Here is a 12,477-nt window from a genome sequence, read left to right on the forward strand (position 1 = left end):
AGCGGCACCATTCCAGCTTCTGTCACCACCCATTAGTTCAGCTTGTTCTTGAACTTCATCTAAATGAAATCTTACAGGGGCCCTCTTTCATGTCTTGCTGCTCTCATTCAACTTGTCTGAGAGATTCCTGCATGTGGTGTGGACAGCAGTAGTTTGCTTTGCTTTTCTTTTTTTTTTTCTTTTATTTTTACTGCTGTGACGCACTCAGCTTTTAAGAGCTAGCCACAGTACACCTGAAACTAACACAAAATAATACTGAATGTAAACTGTAACTGAAAGAAATTTTAATTTAATAATAATAATCTAGAAAAAATATCTGGCCACGTGGCTCTGTGTACACCCAGTCCTCTGCTCCTTGCTGCTGCTCAGGGGGGCATATCCACCCCATTTTACCTTTCCGCTCTCCCAGGAGGGTCACTTAAGCTGCCTTGGGGATCACCCTCATCCCTGTCCCCTTATGGAGCTGTGCGAACATTTCTCTGGGATGGACACCTAGGAGCGGAATTGCTGGGGCACAGGGTCTGGGCATCTGAAACTGACAATTCTACCAAAGCAGAAGGAACGTGGAGAAGAGCCGCTCAGTGGATCCTTTCCTGGTCCCATTCCCCCCTCCCCCCTCCTCCGCCTCCCCCTCCCCCTCCAGGAAAGCCTTGCCGCTCCTCCTCCGCGTCCTCCTGCAGGACCCAGCTAAGCACCTCGCTTCCTGAGAGTCACTACCTCGGCGGCAGCCCGCTCCATCCTGCTGCATTATAACAAGACGATAATCAATGAACTGCTAACTCTATTGCAATAAAGGAGCGAGCCCAACCTTATATAATTCTTTTTAATTGTTTTCTCACATTACAAGGGTTTCTCTTTTTTTTTTTTCCTAAACTTATTCCACCATAAGTTATGTCGTTTAATTTTCTCAAAGTGCTAATAATTTAATTGCTTCCTTCCTGCGCACAAAGTGCCTGCACCGTCCTCCCTCCCCGGCGTGGAGATTATAAAACGGGGTTGGCAGGAATACCTAAGAGGGGAGTCCTTTGGCGGCAGGATTTGATGGGAAGCAGCTTTCTCAGAAGTCAGTGTGTGGGGCTGGGAACCTGGCAGAGGACTTCAAAGGGCCGCTGGGGCCCAGCCAAGCCTGCCCACTGCAGGGGTTGTGATAATCACAGGGGAGGGGAGGAGGGAAGGGCCTGAGATCAGAGGGGCAGGATAAGGGTAGGGAACATCCAACACCCAGTGCAGTCCCTGCCCTGAAAGGCTCTCGGGGAAGTGGGGGGTCCCTCCGCAGGGGGAGGCACTTAGGAAGTTCCTGACACCCAGGACTCTGAGGTGCTGACTGCGCCCGCCCGGGGCAGGGTGAGGAGGTGACATCTGATAACAAGAACTCGCATTTATTGAACCTGTACTGACAGCCTGACTGTGCTGCCCTGTGGCATCTCATTGCATCGTCACCCCCAACTCTCTGAGGCAGGTCCTGTTATCACTGCCGTTTTACAGATGAGGAAACAGAGGCAAAGAGAGGTTAACTTGTTCAAGTCCCCATGGCTTGCTGGTGGCAGAGCAAGAGTCAGCCCCCGGAGCCTCTGTAACGGCTCTGCCATCTCTCTGGGTTGAATCATGGCACCACGTCTTATGTGGCAAGAGGTGGGGAGGTAGAAGCCTGGAGACGTGGTCAGGGATGAGCTACTGTTGAAGATTCCAAGCTCGTGCCCTCCCTCCTCGCCTCCTTCTGCCCAAGGTCTGATGTGTCAGGACTGCTTTAACCCCACCCCCACCCCCTCACACACACCCTTCCCACACCCCATGGCTCCCCATTGTCTGTGGGATACAATCCAAGCTCCTTAATATGGTCTCCGAAATGTCAACACTCCCAGGCCCCACCCTCAATACCCAAACTCACCACTCTGGGCCGCGGACTTCCTCTGGGGCCCCTTCACCGTTGCAAATGCTGCTCCTTCGACCTGGGAATTCTTTTCCTTCCCCACGAATGAAATCTCACTCATCCTCACAAGGGCCCCTGATCAAATGCCTCCTCCCCACTTCCCCAAGTGGAGCCCCCTCTCTCAACGCCCCCAGCACACTCAGAGCGCACCTCTCACAGAGGGAGACCTGCTCGATTGAGCTTACTCAGCTGTGTGGCTTTGGGTAAGTTACTTAACTTCTCTGAGCCCCACATGTGTGTGATGTGGAATGAGTAACACGTGTAAAACATTTAGCCTGGCACATGGTAAGTGCTGAAAGACTTGCTGTTATTTCTGGCTGTCGTTGACTAGGTATTCCCATCTCCTGGTGCAGAATGAAATGGATAAAATAACTAATGAATGCATTGCCTTCCATCTTCTAGCCCCAATCAAAAATGCTCCTGTTTGTCCAAGTTTGAGACCCCCAGATGGAGCCCCTGTTTTCCGTTTCCATTAGCCTGGTATTTTCTCCGGAAGATGGGGCTCCAAGGGGTCCACATAACACCCGTCCCACCTGCACTGCACCCAGGAAGCAGGCAGCAGAGGGCATCCTGAACCAGCAGCCACCAGGCATGAAGCCTTGGCCAGATGTCCTGCCTCCAGGTGGGGAGAACACAGAGCTTCGTCATCAGAAGTTCCTCTCCTTTTCACTTTCCTTCTCTGGCTCTTGTTCCCCATCTCTATGATCTGGAACCAGGTGTCTTCCGTTGGGACTCTCTACCTCCTTGCCCTGCTCCTCGGGCTGGGGGTGTCCGGGACAGGCCTCCTATCTCCTGTTCTCATTCTATGGAGTCCACGCAGACAATGGAAAACACACTGGACAATCAGAGCAGTTCATTGTCCAACTACCATTCCCGGCTGTGTGACCTCGGGCAAGTCACTTAACCTCTCTGAGCCCCAGGTTGTACCATGATTTTGTAGAGACAGGTGAGACTCAGCCATGTAAAGCCTCGAAGAGATTTTCTGATTGGTCTGCTTCCCTGTGGCAGCTGCCTGCCCTGGGAGAGGGGAGAGGCAATAGGGCAGGGACCTCGGGATGCCTGACCCTGAGATCTGGAGGGGGCTGGTAGAGGGATGGGAAACAGAGCCACCACCGTTACCCTGGCCACGGAAAGGTAAGCGATGTGGAGGGCATGAGCGGAAACCGTTCCACCAGGGAGACCCCTGGGACAAGGCACCATGAGTGTGGCTCAGGGCTGCCATGTTTCCCCCTTCAAATGCCGTTGTTGGAATTGGGTTTGAGCGCAAAGCACCACAAGTTCCCCAGAACTATCTGAGCAGAGAAAGTATTTTATCCTTTGCAACTCCTGGAGGGGGCCAAGGGGTAGACCCCAAGTCACCAAGGCCCCCTCCCTCCTCCGCCCCAGGGAGCACACAGCCCCGTCAGTGTTTCTGGAGTTTCCATCCTGGGCAGAATGAACTTCCGTCTCCTACCCCCACCCCAGCCCCAAACAAAAATGCTCCTGTTTGTCCAAGTTTGAGACCCCAGATGGAGCAAAAATAGGGCCGGACACCTGAACGGTGGGTGTCAGGGGTCCAGCACAGAAGGACCTCCAGGAACAGCCACTGCTGAGCAGGGCAAGGAGCTCAGACCCTCTTGAAGCTGGGCCTGGGGACACCCCCTCCAGGAGTGGCTCCCCACCCTCGTGTTGAGATGTACCTCCCCCAGGATGCCTTTGGTGCCTTAAATTTGTGTTGTGAAATGCGTTGTTATTGTTACGCCATTACCCGGCCACTCCCCACCCACCTCCCTGACTAGACAGGAAGCCTCTGGCAGGCAGAGGCCTGTTTCATACCTCAGCACCCACTCCACTCCCCCAGCACCCACTCCACTTCTCCCTTCATTCACAAGTATTTACTGAGCACTGAGGTAGGTGCCAGGGACCCTGGTTAGCTGCCGGGGGCTCATTTTTGGAGGTGTCTGCTGCTAAATCTTTCACTGGGCCCCCAACTTCAGTCTTCCAGGTTCCTGAAGGTGAAAGTTCCGCCACTCCACCCTAGAAAGGGGCCCTGGGTCCGGCCTGAGGAGAAGCCACATCTGCGTGCTCACAAAGTTCCCTCTTCCTTCCCTCCCTCCCATGGTGTGACAGCCCCGCCCCGTGGAAAGCTACAGTGTGCGCAGGCCTGGGCCCACTAGAGCCTCCCTTTCTCTCCCATTGGCCTGAAATTTCTCACTCAGCTTTGTGGACAGTACGCATAGGCGTCAGGCCTGTGGCCGCAGAGCCCAGATTCCAAAGAGAAAATTCCAAGGCAAATTTCTCGGGGGTTTTGGCCTCCCCACAACTCCCTTTCGTGACACCCTGGCGTCTTCACCTAGTCTTCGGTCCTGACATTCTGACGTTCCCTGAACCTGGAACACCCGCCCCACAACCTCATACCGAAGTCCCACCCACCTCTGTGCCGGCTCCATTGCCACCTCCTCTGAGAAGTCTTCTCTGATCCTCCCAGCGAGGAAGGTCTCTCTCCCCTTTGAACACCCAAGTTCAGGCTGTGGGTAGGACTTTGGCTTCTCGAACCAGACAAACCAGGGTTCATAGGCTGGCTCAGCCCCTTCCCCACTGGGTGACCTCAGGCAAGCTCCCTCTCCTCCCTGAGCCTGTGTGCTCCCCTCTATAGTAAGAGGGTAACAGCAGTACCTCTCTAACCTCCCACCGTGGTTTTGAGAGGGTCGATGTTCCCCACAACCCCCTTTCATGATACCCTGGAGTCTGCACCTACCTTCACAACCCCAAGGCCAGATGGTGGGCTCCTCTGGCCAAGGGTAGCGGCCAGACTCATTTCGGAGGGACCTCAAGAACAAGCTTTTGCACAGAGTAGATTTTGGAAAACCCTTACTGAGACTGAATTGAAGCTTGGGGTTGCAGCAGAAGTTGACAAAGAAGATTTCTGATGGAAACTGGACCAAGCAGATTGGGTTGTCCCCTCTATGCTATCCAGCTTCCCAGCCCCAGAAAGACATTCCCACGGAGTGCCCAGCAGTCTTGGGCACAACCTTAGAGTCTCTTAGAGGGGACTCCTCATTCTGAAAACAATTACTGTAGCCTTCTGACTTCTTGGCAATGACCATTGTAACCTGTGTGTGTGTGTATATATATATATATACACACATAAGGACCCACAATCCTCCTTCCCTTGACAGCCACCTCCTGCCTTTTAACTAGAATCCCTACTTCTCTGCCAAAGGTGAGCCCCTTTGCCCCTAGAAGCTTAGATATACCAACAGCCACTGCATACGAGGCCCTGGGGACCTCAAAGCCATCTCCCATAGAATCCAAGCAAGCCTGGCCACCACCACCCAGTATAGGAGAGGCCACTGCCGCTAAGCTAGCACACCAGAGCCGTGGCTAAGCAGTCCTGAGGCTTCCCTACGGTAGCAACATGCAGGACTGGCTGAGCAGAGCTCCCCCCACCCACAGGGACCTGCTTTCTCCTCACCCTGGCAACCATGCCTGACTCATCTCTCTGAGAGGAGTTCTCAGGTTCCTGGGACTCAGCCCCTCCCCCCATGGGTGCCTTTGATCCTGTAGTCAGCCCAGCACAGCCCAGGAGACCTGACCCCCCCCATCCAAACTTCAGCCCCACACCCCGAGAGCAGGAGAGGCAGTGAAGTGAGGATGTGCGAGGAGGGGATGGCCACAGAGACCTGCACGTGTGTGCACATACATACACACAGAGAGATTGAAAGGAGGCTCATTCCACCCGGCTGGTGTGGCTCAGTGGTTGAGCACTGACCCATACACCAAGAGGTCATCAGTTCTATTCCTGGTCAGGGCACATGCCAGGTTTTCAAGCTTGATCCCCAGTAGGAGACATGCAGGAGACGGCCGATCAATGTTTCTCTCTCATCAATGTTTCTATCTCTCCCTCTCCCTTTCTCTCTAAAATCAATAAAAACGTATTTTAAAAATAATAAATAAAGGAGGCTCATTCCTGTTAACTCAGCATTGACAACAGACTATCTCCAGTCCCCTCACTGGGACAAGGTAACTGAAATGAAGAACCAAGGTAGATCTTAGCCCTGGCCGGGTAGCTCAGTTGGTTAGAGCTAGAACATTGTCCCAATAAGCCAAGGTTTGGGATTCGATCCCTGGTCAGGGCACATACAAGAATCAACTAATGAATGCATAAATAAGTGGAACAATAAGTTGAAGTTTCTCTCTCTCTCTTTCTCTCTTCCTTCCTCTCTCTAATATCAATTTTAGAAAAAAGAACCAAGCTAGATCTTATGATCCCCATTGCACAGATGAGTAAACTGAGGCTCAGGGCAATTAACTGACTCGTTCAGATCACAAAGTTATTCAGAGGCACAAGCGGGATTTGTACCTAGGCCTGTCTAACTCACAACCCATGCCAGGTAACCCCGGTCAGACTAAGATTGTGCTCAGACCTCCACCAACGTAGAGGCACCATTTAAAAAAAAGCACAAACAAACTTTGGTATTGATCATCAGGAGGAAAATTTGTCTGGACTGCCTCTAATTTATTCTATGGTTTATATTATCTTTATTTTTAAGGTGAGGGAATGGACACAACCATCCTAACAGTACACAGAACAACTTCTAGACGTTCCAGTCCAGCTGCATAAATTGCTTCTTGGCCTCTACGGTATGTTCTCGGGTTGAGCCAGGCTCTGTCAGGATGGAGTTTCTTTGGCTCTTGATATGTTCATGCCCCAGTGCTCACAATTCCGCATCATTTGTGGAAACAAAGGAGAAGGGATTGGCCTGTGTGTGAGGTCTATGCTTGTTGTATATGTGTATATGGTCTATGTCACCAAGAGCTAGGCTGCCTCTAGGAAGTTAAAAATTATAGGAGAGATCAGTCTATGATGTCTGGATTTTATACCATGTGGCTGTCAGTGCTGCTCAAGACATTCACCTTTCTCAAATAAAGAAACATTTCACAACATTTACACCCTTGTTTGAAGCAAAAGCAACATAAAATGTGAATTCAATCGCTTTTGTTTTCAATGCTGCAGACATAGCTGGGAAAAGAAAAACAAAGGTCTGATTACTACCTCGTAATAAGGCAGAGAGAAAAATAGAGAACTAAATAGCATTTAAAAATCTCACCAAATGAGATCTATGCAGAATAAGAATCCAGCCTGGGAAGCCACGCAGGGTCAGAGGGAGGGAGCTGGGTAAAGAAGAGATTGGGTACCAACACGGGAGGTGGCGGAAAGGACTCCAGAGGCCAAGCCCCTCCCAACATGAGTTTGCAGTGGGGGCTGGGGGCAAAGGGGGAGATATTTAAAGAGCGAGGAGCAGAGCCAAGTTAATCCTGCCCTTGAGAGACACCAGTAAGTTTAAGTAGGGAAGAATCTCCCCTTCACACAACACTGGAACTTCCGGGGCCCCTTCCCCAGCCTGAGACTCAGTTTCTTTGTCTATAAAATGAAGGGTTTGGCCCAGGAAGATCTCCAGGTGGCTCACAGCTCTAATATTCTCTGATTTGATGGCTGCAGCCTTCTGCAAACGTGCATAAAATAGATTAGTTTTAGCAGTAGTAAAAACAAAACTGAAAATCAGATTTATCATTTTAATTAAATATACTTTACATTCTCAATTTCTAGGGAGCAAAATGCTCCGCCGCCACCCCCACCACCCCCATCAGTTTTCCCTTTGTGGGAGACATTCACGTCTGATGTGCAATTTAAGAAAATGCCGAACCACCCCCTAAGAAGGCGCACAATTAACAAGACCTGAACAGGTACCTCTTAACAGGAAAGTGGGACTTGTAGACGGAAAAAAAAAGAACATAAAAAGGAAATGTCAGGGAGGGGAGGGTCAGGTGGGGTCAGGACATCTGAGGGCTGGGGATCCCGCGGGTCAGAACATGTGCTTCCCTCTCTACTTGGCTCTCAGAAGTGGCTGCCCCTGGATCTGGGCGGAGCCCTGGAAAAGGAATTTGAGGTAGTTTGGTCCCATCTCCTACTCCCCGGCCCCTGGGTGACACAAGGCCAACTGCTCTCTGAACTTTAGAGTGCTCCTCTATAAAATGGAACTAAAAATACCACCGTGGAGGAATGCTGGGAAAATATGAGATAACATTATGTGCAGAGGCTCAGGAAGACAATCAAGTGTAAAGCAGGGTGCAAACACCATCCTCTGGAAATTACAATTGGGATCCAGCAGGCCTGGTCCGCCTCTGGTCAGGTATTGTGTCTTCTCAGCATGGGTCCCCCCAAGTCCGTCCTCTCTGCCACTCTCTTCTCCACCTGGGTGCTAGGTCCCCAGGGAGTGAAAAGAAAGTGCTTTCACCCGGGAGAAGCGTCATTTCCTGGGCCCCGGGCTCCCTGGCCCCAGATCGTAAATTAACACCTGTGGCTGTAAATTACCAGCTAAATCTGGGCTGGGGTCGGCTGCAAGATAGATGAGCATCAACGGGAGAAATAAATCTACAGCAGCAGCTCCCCAGGGGAAGCCCTGAGCCTCGGGAGCAGTCAGGGCTGGGTGGGGGGAGGGGGCAGACAGGGACAAAAGAGGAGAAAGAGTTTCTGTTTGGGGGCTGGGGCTCAGAAATAAAACAAGGGATCCCAGGCCCCCACGCCCCCATCATCATTCCCTGGGAAAAAAAGAGTGCAGGATGAGTCACGTGTCCAGGCTTCTGCCAGCTCTGGGGTTCCCTGCAGCTGCCCCTGCGAGCTGGGGCGTCCACCGGATTGCCCGTTATTCGTGGTGACAAGAGCAAATATAGACTCTCAGAGCGCTGAGGAGAGACAAGTGGAATAAGCGGCGTTTAAATCTTGGAAGAGAGAACCCGCCCTCGCTCGGCAGAGCCCCGCCCAGTGGGAGCTGTGGCCCTCATCATTCAAGTCCGCACTGAATTAAAAGGGGGAGCATCCTGGACTCTGCCCAGCTGGCACCGACTCCATCCCAATCCTTCAGTCGGCTGACATTTGTCCGTTTGTCACTCTTTGACAGAAAGGGATAAATTTCAAAAAGAAAAATAAACTCTGCCCTGGCCGGCGCGGCTCGGTGGGTCGGGCGGGTGTAAGTCGCGCAGAAAGGCTTCCGTTTAGATGGCCGGTCAGGGCCACATGCCCGGGTTGTGGGCTCGATCCCCGGCAGGGGGCGTGCAGGAGGCAGCGGGTGGATGTTTCGCCCTCACATCCATGTTTCTCTCTCTCTCTCTCTCTCTCTCTCTCTCTCTCTCTCTCTCTCCCTTTTTCTCTAAAAATCAATTTCAAAATCTTTTTAAAAGAAAGAAAATGTTATATCCCACAGCTCTCAGAGAGAGCCTGTCCTTGGCTGGGGTGCTCTGAGAGCAGCGGGCTGAAATCTGAACCAATGAGGGAAGAGACAGGACAGAACGAGAGCACTTGGGGGAGTCCTGAGTCGCTTGTAGGCAGCAACTCTGAAAAGCTGAAGTCACCAGCACCCTCCAAAAATAAAAGTCCCTTTCCTTGGGGCACCCTTCATCTCTTTGGCCTCACAAACTCTTTTTTTTTTTTTTTAATATATTTTATTGATTTTTTACAGAGAGAAGAGGAGAGGGATAGAGAGCCAGAAACCGATGAGAGCGAGACATCGATCAGCTGCTTCCTGCACACTCCCCACTGGGGATGTGCCGGCACCAAGGTACACGCCCCTGGCCGGAATCGAACCTGGGACCCTTGAGTCCGCAGGCCAACGCTCTATCCACTGAGCCAAACCGGTTAGGTAAACTCTTTTTTAAAAAAATATATTTTTATTGATTTCAAAGAGGAAGGGAGAGAGAGAAACATCAATGATGAGAGAGAATCATTGATCAACTGCCTCCTGCACGCCCCACACCAGGGATCCAGAGGGCAACCCTGGGCATATGCCCTGACCAGGGATTGAACCGTGACCTTCTGGCTCATAGATCAACATTCAACCACTGAGCCATGCTGGCCAGGCTCCAACCATTTTTTTTTTTTTTTTCTCCAACCATTTTTAAGGTAATAATATTGACAAGATCTATGATCTTGCAAAGCCATCTGTGACAAAAGACATAGAGCAGTGGTTCTTCACAACCCTGCTCTGTGGTGACCCCTGATGGACCCTCTCCTCAGCAAATGCACACGTGCGTGCGTGCGTGCGTGCGTGCGCACACGTACAGGCAGATGGTTTCAGGGACTACACACCCATTGTCCCTGGTTCAGCTCCCTGGCAGTTTAGAGGAAGCGATGTGAAAGCGGGGCTGAGACAAGGACAAAAGGAAGTTCAAGAGTGGCGTGTCTTTTTTCTTGGTGGTCCTGACTCACCAGCCCATGGGAAGACCCCTTGTTCCTCCATCCCCTCCGCCTGACCCTGCTCTCTGGTTCATTCCCCCTGGGGATAGGTCCACTTTGGGAGACACTAAAGGGTTATAGGACACCACTTAACCATTGATCTCATCCATTGGTCTTACCAAGCTGTCCCTGTGTGAGCCTCTGAGCTCCACACTTTAAGCCTTCGGACTCAGCTCTTCCAGACATTGAGGAAGCCAGGCCTTGGGAGACATCCTGCCTTCCCTTCACAGTCAGGTTGTACAGGTCGCCCAGGCCCCTGCCGCTACCCTATCTGGAGGCCCCAGGGGGGAGAACCTGCTTCTCTAATGAATCCTGAGCCTCTTAGTCTGATCCGGGCACCTCATACAGCTTCTCCTCCCTTCACATCCCAGAGCTAGGCCTCAGGCTGCCTTGGTATGAACATCTGCATATCTAAAACCCACATTTACATTTTATAACTTAGACTCCTGGGAAACTGGTCAGATAACAGCTCCAATATACTAAAGGGAAGGAAACAATTACCTTTGCAAACCCCACCAAAGGTGTGATAGGACGTGTCAGGTAGGATGTGGTGTGTCTCCAGAAGAATACTGTGAGCACCCTTCATCCAGGTGTGTCTATGGGTAGGTATTCTCTGGCTCAGGCTTGTCCTCTATCTGGCTTGTTGTGTATTCTCTCAAAGTGTAGTCTTTGTGCCTGTCCGTCTGGTTGGGGTGTCCTCAGTCTATTGAGCAGACCCTTGGGGTCAATGTGCGTTTTAGAGGCCTCAGTTTCCTCATTTGTAAAATGGGGCCGACACCTCACAGGACAGCTGTGAAGACTGCATAAGTTAATGCAGGTCCAGCCCTCGCAGCAGAGCATGGCGAGTAGGTGTGGATCATTGTAATGTGACGCCAACAGAAATCTCCAGCCTCTCTATCCCTTCCTCTCCCCAACTACCTCGAACCCTGGAAGCGGCTCCAATGTTCCCCCAGGAGAGCTCACTGTTAGGAGCCCGGGTGTTGGTGAATTGGAGGCCAGGTGACAGCAGTGGCAGCAGCAGTGGTACCTCCTCTTACTCAGTCAGCAAGCTGAGCCAAGCCAGAGCCAGAGGAGGAGGCCCTGCATGGGAAGTGGGGGTGAGCCAGGGGCCCCCTCAGAAACAGCTAAGAACCCTTGAAAAACCCCAACCTGAGTGCCCACTCTGGGACCCACCAGAATTTTCTTCCTTGTCTTAGAGACATATCAGAGCTGCCTTCAGGAAGAATCCTCTGTCCTCCTCCCCCACTTCTCTTGGCCCGGAGACACAAACTCCTCCCTAAACTGGTTCCATCCAGCCCAAAGCTGGGCTTTGCTGGAGCTTGTCTCTCTCTCCTCCTCTGGGCAGGGTTCCTGCTAAGTTATAGTAGTTTTGTCTTTCTTGCACCTATTCACCAAACACGTCCTTCGTGAGGCTCTCACAAGCATGAAGCAGGCTGGGGGAAGCCTTTCAGAGGTAAATGAGACCTCCTTTGGGCCTTGGAGAAGTCTTCATACTTAGGGATGAGGCAGAATAACAGACATCCACGTCAGAGATAGAGGCGAGAATGTTGTGGGTCCTTAAGGAATTGATTCAGACTCTCTGGAAGGCTTCCTGGAGGAGAGAGGCAGCAGATATGAGCCTTACCAGTAATAAAGAATATTTCAGCAGAGAAGAGAGGGAAATTTATTTTCATTTGCCCAAGATGATCTCATGGAATGAGCCCTAAACAGGTGCTAGAGGTTTGGTGTTTTAGTCCCAGTTCTGACCCTGACCAGTGGAAAGAGCTCACGTATATCATTTCCTTTTCAGAACCTCCCACTGCCTCATCTGTAAAGTGGGGTGTTAGATTAGATGAATTTGAAAGCAGCCACTAGTGAGCTGCGGATTGGCCAGTCTCTTGTGTTTATCACAAACAGGCAGCAAGCAAAATCAGGCTCTCCTCAAAGATGTGCATCCAAGTTAGACCCAGAGAATTGTCTCAGAAAAAAAAGGCCTGAGGGATTTCATGTCCTGTGTGTGCCCATGGCTGCAGCCTCAGCAGCCCAACTCCCAAGTGCTTGTCTTGGTCACAGCTGTTTGCCTGGCACCCAGCATTGTGTCTGGCACAATAAATGTTTATTGAATAAAGAGAATAAATGAGGTGACAGAGATAATGACCAGTTTCTTGGCTAGAACTGAAATCAGTCCTCCCCCCAGATCATCAGATCCTTTGGGCTTTTGCTCCTTAATACCGCCTGTCTGTAAGAGGAAAGAGGGCTGAGAGGAGCTGTCCTTTCAGAGGTCCAAGCTGGGGCC

The sequence above is a fragment of the Myotis myotis genome, unplaced genomic scaffold (genome assembly GCF_014108235.1).
Source record: "Myotis myotis isolate mMyoMyo1 unplaced genomic scaffold, mMyoMyo1.p scaffold_m19_p_17, whole genome shotgun sequence".
Taxonomy (NCBI): Eukaryota; Metazoa; Chordata; class Mammalia; order Chiroptera; family Vespertilionidae; genus Myotis; species Myotis myotis.